This window comes from Jaculus jaculus, chromosome 7, assembly GCF_020740685.1.
Source record: "Jaculus jaculus isolate mJacJac1 chromosome 7, mJacJac1.mat.Y.cur, whole genome shotgun sequence".
In the NCBI taxonomy this organism is placed as follows: domain Eukaryota; kingdom Metazoa; phylum Chordata; class Mammalia; order Rodentia; family Dipodidae; genus Jaculus; species Jaculus jaculus.
Genome location: NC_059108.1, coordinates 88,105,782 through 88,118,080, shown reverse-complemented (window position 1 = coordinate 88,118,080; position 12,299 = coordinate 88,105,782). Strand labels below are relative to the sequence as shown.

General features: G+C 38.1%; 1 protein-coding gene across 1 annotated transcript in view; it reads left to right on the top strand.

Moving 5' to 3' along the window:
- The window catches only part of Slc25a21 (solute carrier family 25 member 21), a 571,282-nt gene that overhangs the window by 530,060 nt on the left and 28,923 nt on the right, over positions 1-12,299 (top strand). The window lies entirely within an intron of this gene.

Genomic DNA, 12,299 nt, shown 5'->3' with positions numbered 1-12,299 from the left:
GAATGATTTCCCTACCCCTATTATATCCACTTTTAGGTGAAGGATGGAGAGGGTTTGTTTGGGGTCACTTCTTTTGCAGAATCAGCTGAACTTAACCTTGTCAAATATTTACTTAGAATATTATCTAGTTAGGTGCATTATAAAATATTCTATAAACTTCAACAAATGAGAATTTAGCATATTAGTAATCACATAGGACATAAAGATGACCTTTTCTTTACAGCAATTAAGAATTGAGTAGCTAAACTGACCTTTCATTTTGATATGACACTTTGTAGACAGTAGAGTTTGAATTGAAAAAGTACTTGTTGGATGTGAGTGCAACCCAATTAAAAGTAATAGGAGGGCTGGAGAGATAGCTTAGCGGTTAAGTGCTTGCCTGTGAAGCCTAAGGACCCCGGTTCGAGGCTCGGTTCCCCAGGTCCCACATTAGCCAGATGCACAAGGGGGCGCATGTGTCTGGAGTTCGTTTGCAGAGGCTGGAAGCCCTGGCGTGCCCATTCTCTCTCTCTCTCCCTCTATCTGTCTTTCTCTCTGTGTCTGTCGCTCTCAAATAAATAAATAAATAATTTTTTAAAAATTTTAAAAAAGTAATAGGGTATGTCTACTGCAAAACAAAATTGAAACAAAAAGAACAAGAATAAAAAATTTTGGTATAATTATTTAAAAATAAAGGGCTCACAATACTAAAAGCCTCACTCCACTGATAAGCACTTTATTTTATCAAACAAGGAGCTACACATTTTTTAGTTTATGCCGGTACTGGCTTAATTCAAATGTGGCACCCACTGACTTCAACATTAGTATGGCCAAGAATAATTTTGTTTCCTTTACTCTAAGGCCTTGTGGGTTGTCAAGCATAGAAGAAAGGTAGGGAGGAGGAGGAAGATAAAGAAGGAAAAAGGCAATAATTTAAAGCCTATTGTATTTAAAGGCTGTACATTTTATTTAAAGCATCAAACTATAAAGATAAAGCCTACTTATGTTGGAAAAATTGTAATAGCTTTCTGTATATCAAAAGGTATGTAAAGTTACAAAAGATGATCCAGTATTTAGAGAGGTTATAGTTCAGTAGAAATATAATAGGAAGGCTGAAGAGATGTTTTATCAGTTAAGGCACTTACCTGCAAAGCCAAAATAATCAAGGCTTGAGTCCTCAGAACCCACATAAGCCAGATGCACAAGGTCATGCATGCATCTGAAGTTTGTTTGCAGCCACTGGAAGCCTTGAAATGCCCCCCCCATCTCTCTCTCTCTTTCTCCCTACTTCTCTCTCAAATAAATAAATAAAAATAAAAATATGTTTGAAATCTTCAAAAAGAAATAATAGGAGCCACAGTTTCTAATGTCAGTGCTGAAAAAGTGAAGAGAAACTAGTAGACTTAATTTTTTAACATATTTTACTTAATACATGCAAAACATTATACAGAATTTATATTTTTATGTATGTGTCTGTATGTACGTTGGTGATGTATGTGTTCATTATTCATGTACATGAGTGTGCACATGAGATGGTGCACATATGTAGATCAAAGAAAACTTTTAGGTGTCAACCTTTGCCTTTTAGACAAAGGCATGTTCTCTCTTCTCTCTCTCTCATTGTTGTTTACTGATAGCTGTCCCACAAGCTTCTAGGAAACTCTCCTCTTCATGCTTCTCACCTCAGCATCAGAACTCTGAGATTACAGATGCCTGCCACACCTTCCATTTTTTATGTGGGTTCTGGAGATCCAAATTCAGATATTCAGGCTTTAACAGCAAGTGCTTTATCCAGTGAGCCAACTCACCAGCCCAGAATTTATCTTTTTGTTTGTTTTTTTCAATTTTTTTTAACAACTTCCATGATTGTAAACAATATCCCATGGTAATACCCTCCCTCCCCCAACTTTCCCCTTTGAAACTCCACTCTCCATTATATCCCCTCCCCCTCTCAATCAGTCTCTCTTTTATTTTGACGTCATGATCTTTTCCTCCTTATGATGGTCTTGTGTAGGTAGTGTCAGGTAGTGTGAGGTCATGGATATCCAGGCCATTTTGTGTCTGGGGGAGCACATTGTAAGGATTCCTACCCTTCCTTTGGCTCTTACATTCTTTCTGCCACTTCTTCCACGATAGACCCAGAACTGAGTGCTCAGTACTGAAATATTTCTGTCACAGAATTTGTCTTTTTAAATCAACTTTGGAATTTTAGATTCACAGCAAAGATCTCAACCAACCCATGCATAGCCTTCCCCATTATCAACACCCCTCCCAAAGTAGTATATTTATCATAACTGATGACCTTACATTGACACATTATTATCACACATCTGTGCTTCATATACTCCCTCTTAACCCTTGAGAACCATTTCAACATGTAATCAATATGGAAGCTATATGCCATTATTTCCATGTTAAATTGTAACTCTGGTGTATATTTTTTAATTATTTATTTATTTGAGATAGAGAGACAGAGAGAGAGAGATACAGAAATAGGCATGTAGAAATAGGGAGAGAGAATGGGTATGCCAGATCCCCAGCCACTGCAAATGAACTCCAGATGTATGCACCTCTTGTGCATCTGATTTATGTGGGTCCTGGGGAGTCAAACCTGAGTCCTTTGGCTTTGTAGGCAAGTACCTTAACGACTAAGCCATCTCTCCAGATCCTGGTGTACATTTTTTTATTAGAGAGAGAGAAAAATAAAGGGAGAGAGAGAGGATTGGTGCACTAGCACCTCAGCCACTGCAGTCGAACTCCAGATACAAGCACCACCTAGTGGGCATGTGCACCCTTGCACTTGCCTCACCTTTGTGCATCTGGCTTAAGTGGAATCTGGAGAGTTGAATATGGGCCGTAAGCTTCCCAGGCAAGCCCTTTAACCATTCAGCCATATCTCCACCCCCTGGTGTGTACTTTATGTGTGTATCACATCTAAACTGTATCAACTGGGATGTTTCTAGTGCACAATAGCTTTGTGTGGGTAGTGACTTCCACACTTAGACAGTATGGCCCTAAGGAAATCACCCTAGACCTCTGTGGTTACTTCTATGAAGGAGGCTGGAATGGGTCAGAAGATGATTAGACGTTAGAAGAAGAGCTTTGTATAATTAGTTGTTTAATTAATTCCTTAGAGTAAGGTATTTCTGGGTAGCAGCTAGAAGCACAATCTCAATTATTTAACCAAGTGGTGGACTCATATTTCCTGCTATGACTTTGACCCAGCATTCGAAGAGAAATGCTTCTAATGACTCTGCCAGCTCCTCAGCTGTCTGGGTCGGAATGATTTGTTGACTCATCTTGGGTCTCAGCCTTGCGTGATTCAGGTTCCATGGCTATATTTATAGTAGTCACCTAGTCACCCCCATTTTCCCCACTTTTTAGTTTCTAACAAAATAGAATCCTAATGAGAACATCACTGAAGAATGTATATTTTCAGGGCCATCTAGAACAGGAAGGCAGTTGAAAAAACTGCAAAGCAAACCCAGGCTCTGGGGAAAGACACATCAAAGCTCACATCATGCTTTTCACCATTTCTTACCAGGCTGTCCTTGAACAAAGAACTTACGGTTCCTGGACTGGTAACATAGCAGGAGTTGGTCCATCTTGCTTAGAGCAAGGCTTTTCTGTGCATTGGTTTGGAGCACAAGCTCGGTTATTAACCATGCATCAGTCCCATCTTTCCTACTCTTACTATAGACCAATTTCTTTCTGCTAGGGAGAAGCATTTAGTGAGGATTAAATGATACACACACACACACATATATATATATACAGACATATATACATATAAAGCTATTAATATATGTATGTATCATGATAATTTAATAAATGCTAGCTATTGCGATATGCTTTTTATGAGACTTGAAATATGATTATATATGCAAAGGTTTTAATACAAAGCCTAGCAAATGGTAGCATTCAACTAATAATAACTATTTCTAGATGCAAGTTGATCATATAAATTCTCAAGTTTAAGTGGAGACAGATTTGTCTTGAAATTTTGCCTGCACTAATATTTAGCAGTTGCAGCTGCCTCCAGTGATGAGAACAAAGTCAGCCTGTTGAATGCCAGCCAGTCTCCTCCCCTGCCTTGTCCATGTTAGGTCATTTTCAGATGTCAGTACCATCTATGCAGACTGACTTTGTGACTTTATTATTTCTGTTTATAACTGACACATAATTCTACATATTTATAGGGTACAATGCAATGTTTCCATCCATTGAAAGCATCAAATTTGGCTATTAAGGCATATCTAAAACTTCTTATGTTTATCATTTATTTTTGGAAAAAATATTCAAAAATCATCTATTCAATGCAGTAGAACACTAGATTTTATTCATCCTATCTAACCATAGTATGGAGTCGCCTTGAAAAATTAAAAGCAGAACTACCATTTTATCCAGCAATTCCCATACTGGGTTCATAACCAAAGAAAATGAAATCAGTATGTTAAATAAATATCTGCAGTCCCATATTAATTGCAGTATTATTCCTAGTAGTCAAGGTATAGAATCAGCTTGAGTGTCCATCAGCCAACAAATGAATGAAGAAAATATGGCATATATGTCTTCATACATGCACAACAGAATATTATTCAGCCATAACAAGAATGAAGCCCAGTTATTTGTGGCCACATGGATGAACTTGGAGGACATTATGTTAACTGAAATAATTCAGGCACAGGAAGACAAATACCACATAATCTCAATCATATGTGGACTTTAAAGAGGTTGAGCTCATAGAAGTCTAAAATGGAAGAGTGGTTACCAGAGCCTTGGGAAAGGAGGAAGAGAAAGAAAGAAGACTAGTGAGACTGAGTTTTAAACAAGTTTGAGCAGCCTATTGTCAAGCTTATTGACAGTGTTGATCAATTACAATTAACAGTAGTAACTGACTATCTGTTATCTATAAATAAAAGTTAGATGTGAAACTGAAAATGCTAAGAAAGAATTCTGCCACAGTCAGGATATCCTTTCTCTGAAATAGTTGTATACTGTGAACATGGATTCTTGATGGAGTCTTACTCATTTTACACAGAATGTTCACAGAAGGCTAAGCTCCTTTTCAATCAAGTACTGCTCCCATTGGTGATGGAAAAAATAAATGCATAGACCTCAAGCAAAATGGAATACTGACTCCACCGCGTATCTAAGAAAATCAGAAGCCCATGAGGCTTATTCTGAAGCTAGATAACTTAACCTACCAAATGTGTGAATTTCTCAGGCAGCATGTCTACAGTTGGCTTTGTTGCCCTCAGAGGTCTTGGATATGAACCACCATGGAATCCACTGCAGATTATTTTGAATTTTCCTATTTCCTCAGCCTGAGGTAGTAAATCAATATAATCTTTTAAACATGAAATTTCCCAAGAAGTTGCCACAGTTGAAGGACTTTGCTGCCATGGAAGGCAGCCTAAGAAAACAGCAGTCTATATTATAGTCACTGTTACAAATGGAAGAATGGTAAAGATGGAGCATAGGACTATACAATATAGTCTAAAAGGTTATGTAGGGAGGATGTCCTCTTGGCCTTGTTGGGATGGAATCACTGGCAGAGGACCACAATGGGACCCTCTGAATTATGGGGTCCAGTGCAAGGGACCTAGCTGAGATCCAAGTGAACTGAGAGCAGAAGCTGTTTCTGATATGATACTAACTGCTTAGTGATGGGAGCTGTGGTGGTGGGGCCCCTAATGTCAGTTCTATCAGATGCTCTCAGGCGTGGCAGGTACTGTGCTGCCTACGGCTGCCCTGTTGTTCCCTCTGTGGTCTAGAGTATTCTTTAGCCAGTCAGAAGCATGTTACCCACAAAACATGCCTTATCACTCACTTTAACCATAAACTAGCCCAGAAATGTAAAGGAAACTATGGTTACTTTGGTTCCTGATACAGCCTTCATGTCCTTCCAACTTCTGTATAAAAATATTTCAGTAGGTGTGCTTTTCTTGCCTCCACTTTCTTAATTGTCATCATATCAGCTAAAGACTATAATCCCTGACACAATTCCACCAATTCGAACACTACAACCTTGGCCGGCATCTTAAAATTCACAGTAAGTAAAGTAAACCAACCTCTAATTGAAATACACTTGACATTCTGTGGGGAGGAAAGTAATCACAACTTTGTTATGCTCTGATTTGGTTCAGTGGGTGTGAAAGCATGTTCAGGTAAAATTGAGGTAGACCCTTACTTGCCCCATCCTCCAAACAAAACCCAGATAAAGAGTTGCTCTTGTCTGTGATCTCTTTGGCTTAGAACGAGGCTTCCCAAGGATTCCACTAATGGAGATGGTTTACTCTTATCCAGTCTTGCCAAAGGTGCGATTGTAGATTTTCTTTATAGTATCTTTCTCTGCTGTAGCTGGATGCATAGTTTTTTGTTTGTTTTTATCGGTGCATTTAGACAAATTAGAAGAACCCTATCACTTGTCCTAAGTCAAGTGGTGTTTAGTTGGCACATGCTCTGCTAGCCTGGAAAATGTGAATTTCTCCCCAGGAGCAAAATCTTGTATGAAATGTTTCCCAGTTTTTCTCTCCACTTTGAAATCTACTTCAAAGTTATTATTTGGCTAAAGGGTTATTTTCCTTCCCTTGAGGACTATAGGATTTGCCTCTGATGTGTGGCTGGGACCAGGTTTTCCTTCTACTCTGTCATTTGTGTCTATATTACACATGAACATAATCATTCTCACCCCCCAAAATATTAAACTAGACCTTTAGAAAATTGAAAAAATCTGTTTTATCACTACTTAGTTTTTAAAGATGTTTAACCTAAAAGGCAAATAATTAGCTTCCTACTTCTTTCTCCATAATTGTAATTTTAAGGATTGATGAACAGGTAGTAAATGGGTAATTGGTAATGAATCTTTATAAAACACTTTTTTAATATAATTAGTTCAGGGATTGCTTGTGGCTTTTGGATAACACCACCATATATACTTCTGTACACTTTGTCCTTGAGGCTTAGTAATCTAATAGAGACCAATTAGATCATATAGGCATCACAAAGCTCAGTGGTCACTTTCTCCACTGATGATCAGGATATATTTAATTAAGCTTAATTATATTAAGTAGGGTCAGTATAAAGTAAATAGAAGTTAAATTATGTAAAAAAAAATATTTTTTTAAGAAAAAAGAAAGGGGCTGTAAAGATGGATTAACAATTGAGGCACTTGGCCACAAAGCCAAAGGACCTAGGTTCAATTCCCCAGGACCCACATAAGCCAAATGCACGAGATGGCACATGCATCTGGAGTTCGTTTGCAGTGGCTGGAGGCTCTGGTGCATCCATTCTCCCTCTCTCTCTCTCTCTTTCTCTCTTTCCCCTTCTCTCTCCCTCTGTCTGGCTCTTTCTCTCTCAAATTAATAAATAAAAATAAAAGAAAAAAGGAAAGTAAAGAAAAGAAAGTAAAGAAAGGAAGAAAGGAATGAAGAAGGGAAAGAAGGAATGGAGAGAGGGAAGAGAAGAAAGGAAATCAAGCAAATGAACTTGACACCTGGCAAGTATGTGGCTGTGTTTACAGATAGTATGAGAAGCCAGCTTCAAGGGCTGTCAATGTTTATGATGATGTATTGAGTTAAGTTCAGATTTTTTTCTGCATTACCATGTGAAACACTGTCTGATAACTATGCAATACCTAAGTTATTTCTTCTCAGTTTGTGATGTTTATGAGCAGAAAAGAAAATTAAGCATGTGAATCCATTTCTGTAGTTACCTTTGAACAATGACTCAAAGAGCAGCCAAGTTGTCTCTCTATTATCATTTACAGAACGTAGGCTTCAATCTTCCATTTGGTTGTGCCAGGAACTCTAGATTTTTGCTTTCAAGATTGAAACTTTGATGAAGTAATGATAATAGCTTCATTTATGGAGCATCTAGTACACACCAGGCCTGCAGGATGTTGTGCATACTTTTTTCCCCCCTTACTGGAATTTTAAAATTTGTTATGTTTTTTTATGTTTATTTATTTATTTGAAAGTGACAGACAGAGAAAGAGAGAGAGAGAGAGAGAGAGAGAGAGAGAGAGAGAGAGAGAATGGGCGTGCCAGGGCCTCCAGCCACTGCAAACGAACTCCAGATGTGTGCGCCCCCTTGTGCATCTAGCTAACGTGGGTCCTGGGGAATCAAGCCTCAAATCGGGGTCCTTAGGCTTCACAGGCAAGCACTTAACTGCTAAACCATCTCTCCAGCCCCTTGTTATGTTAATTTATAAATGACTTACAGTATATATTATTTACACATATCAAGTAGTATAGAAGTAAAAAATAAAAAGATAATTAATGACTTATCTCTAATCTCATCCTGCTATCTATCCCGTGAACTCTTCTACTTTTCACAATGCCTACACTTATCTGATATTTAAAATCCTCCCACTATATTTATAAGATTGGTGGTTTTATCAGCATTTTATAAGTAGGGAAAATAAAGCCCAACACTGTTCATAGTTCTAGGAAACTAAGCATTAACATATACATCTCTACTAGTCAACTATATTGCTTTCATTGGAACAAATAAGCCATAATAATTTTTAAAAGCTCAAGGGGAAATCAAGAGGAACTCTTTCTGGAGCCATGCAGACATGGAGGCTCCTTCTTTATTTCCAGTCTCAGCACTAACCCATTGGTCACAGCACCATCATTTTTGTTAGTGCCAAAAACTCAAGGATGAGGTAGTATCAGTGTCTGTTTAGCTCAAAACCTCAGTGGTCCCCTACAAGTGACCAATGGACAGCAGCTTTGTGTTAGTATAGCTTTGTAGCTTGGCATCTGAGGTTAACTGACATCTACTTATTCTTCACTAAAGAGACCTGTTCATCTACACTCAAGATAGAATCATATCCTATTAAAATAGACTATTATGGTGAATTAATAAACTAAATTAAAATGTATAGTTTTAATCTCAAGTCCTCTCTTTTCAGTTACATTTTGACCTCAGTTTTCTTTAAAAAGTTTCACTTTTCTTTTTTATCAAATCTATGAAAATTCTTCAAGATCTCATTTGAGTCATGAAAAGTATATATGATCATCCATCTCCTCAAGAGCCAATAAATTTCCCCACCTAAATGTAACAGCTATGTTTCCCTTCAACAAGGCAGTATTCTTCTGAAGGTCCATTTGTAGATACTTGATCCATTGTGCACAAGTTTCCTCCAGTTTGCTTTCCAGACACATGATGAAATCCAGAGCAATATCCTTACTCCCTTAGCATTAAGATGCAATACCATTCACTTTGCTATGGGAATCAGGCAGAGGGACCCATATGGAGTATGCTGTCCTTTGACATGGAATGTCCAGAGCTCTTCTTTGGCATTAGAGATGGAGGAATCTAGACTCACCACACCTCTGTGCTATTGGCCACAATATTCTGATATTTATGTGCCCAGGGAACAATGCCTGCTGCCTATAACCTCTGTCTGTGATCTCATGAGCTAATAAAACCCAGCTATGGTCAGTAGTCTGATGGAAGAACTCCAAAAACATTAGTCCAGGCTGCAATAAATGATCTTGTTGAATTGTTGGTAGGACTAGGCACTCAGAGACTAAGGAATCATTGCCCCGGAGCAGTGCCTGAGGGCATTGTTTAGGCATAGGATTCTCTTTGTTTTTCCTTTGGACTTTAGAAATAATTTCTAATGACTTTTATGTGTATTTGAGATATATGAGATGATGCTTTGGTATACATGAAGATAATAAAGTGGCTATTATACTAAAGAAAAATGGTCTATCATCTTACATAATTAATTTCTGTGTGACAAGAAAAGCTAAAATCTACTTACTTATCAAACATCCTAACAGTACAATTTTATTAACCATGGTCCTCATATTGGACATTAGTCATCCAGAATTATTCATCATATATATCTACTTTTTTGTAATTTTTGGCCAAGATCTCCTATTCCCCTTTTCTGCTCTTGTAATTAGGGTTTTACTCTCCATCTCTGTATATTTGACTTTTTTTTTATAACTTCACTAACAAGTGAAGTCATACAATATTTTTTCTTTGTTTGGCTTATTTCATTGATGCCTTTCTCTTTATATAAACTTTTTAAACAGAAATTTTATTTCATATTCCATAACCATTATAGAATACTGTAATGAGTACATACAAAACTTATTTGCATACCTCTCCAAATAAAAGCTAAAACAAAATGTACTTGCTTTTAGAATATGAGCAAAGCCCTCTGACATTTGCACAGGATGTGACATGACTAGGCTTTCAATATGTGTAAACACACACCCTCCACCATTAGCATTTGAAAAGAGCTAAAATCAAAGTTTAAAACATTCTTTGAGCCATGCATAGGGGACTGAGGTGAGAGGATTATCATGAGTTCAAGGCCAGTGTGGACTACTCACTGGGTTCCAGAGAAGCCTAAGATACAGTGTGAGACCATGTTTCTAAAAAGAAGAAAGAGGGCTGGAGAGATGGCTTAGCAGTTAAGCACTTGCCTGTGAAGCCTAAGGACCCCAGTTCGAGGCTTGGTTCCCCAGGACCCACATTAGCCAGATGCACAAGGGGGCGCATGCATCTGGAGTTCGTTTGCAGTGGCTGGAAGCCCTGGTGTGCCTATTCTCTCTCTCTCTCTCTCTCTCTCTCTCTCTCTCTCTCTCTGCCACTTTCTCTATCTGTTGCTCTCAAATAAATAAATAAAAATAACAAAAAAAAATTTTAAAAGAAGAAAGACCATGAATTGAGTCAAATTGAAATACTTCTGGCAGGTACCAAGTTTGCAGCTCTAGGGCCATCAGGCAAAGATACAGCTAGAAAAGTTATAATGCAGTTCAGCCCACAATTAGTAACTAAATATGAAAATTGGAATGAATCTAAGTTCACAAGGAAATTGAACTGATAGGTGACCTTCCAGTTGGACAGTATTGGAATCATTTGGCTGACAATGCTAATCAGTTACCATTTTGTTTTGAAATGGAAGCCCAGTAATCAAATAAGTTTAGTAAAATTCCTTGTGTTTACAGAGATCTAGTCAAAATGATTCTATATTTTACTATTTGAGCATCCTAGTGGAAGTCATGTTTTGCCTTTCTAATTGAATATTTGCTTACATGTGTGTGATACAAGATCCCTGAATGAAGCAAGAAATACCGTATCATACTTCCAATTTTTGTAAGCATTGGAATTTCATTTTTCTTTATCTAAAGACCTGAACTTGCCAGGAAAACATATTTGTACTATTTTATGTATTTGTTGCCTGTTTCAGCAGGATCATCAAGCCCTGAAAATGTTACTACCTATATATAACAAGAATGGTTAAGAAAAGACCAACGCTGGCTGACATGTAGAATTATGATCAGCCGCTTGTCATCAACATTCTTCTTTGGAACATTGCTTGACTATGTTTGGTTTCCTTACCACTCCTTCAAAAAACTCATAATAATATATGGTACTTGTTGCCCACTTTCTAGAGGTTTTCAGAGAAGACATCTAATATATTAGGATGGCAGAACTAGGTGTAGAATAAAAACACTTTGGCTACCTAAGGGTCTCTGTTTACACTCTGACTATCACTTATTCTGTGATCTTCAGAAAGTAACTTGACTTCTAAGACTTAGTTTCCTTATGTGTCAAATGAGGTAGTTATAATACCTGTCAAACACACCAGTTGAGAGGATTGAATAACACAGTATACATAAGTACTGACCACCTAAGATAAGGGTAAGGCTGATGAGCACTTCCTGTGTTCCTGGTACTTGAAAACAAAGTGGACAATGTTTGGGGGACAGGGAGTAGCAAGCAAAATGACTCAGCAGTTGAAGGCACTTGCTTGCACACCAGCCTGGGGTTCAGTTCCCCAGTATCCACATAAATCCAGATGCACAAAGTGACTCATGCATGTGGAGTTCAATTGCAGTGGCAAGAGGCCCTGACATGCCCACATTCTCTCTCTCTCTCTCTCTCTCTCTCTCTCTCTCTCTCTCTCTCTTACACTTCCTCTATCCCTCACAAATAAATAAAATAATAAAAGTATTTTTAAGAAAGAAAATATTCTGTAGACTGTATAGCCATGTCGCAGAGAGCCAGTTTTCATGTTTCTCCATTCCCAACTTTTTGCTCCCAAGAGTCTTTGTTTCCATAGGCTTGCCAGGTAAATAGTTCTTAGGGAGGATGCTAACTCTGAAGGATAGGGAAGAGGCCACCAGAAGGGTGAGTGGGCTTGGAGGTGAGCACTGTGCCTGAAAGGGTATCTTTATCCCAGGGCATAGGTTTGGTCTGGTCTCAGAAGACAAAGACCTTTTGCTTTTCATTCTGCATGTGTTTGTGGTGGAATTCATCACAATGGTCCAGGACCCCAGGAAAAGGAA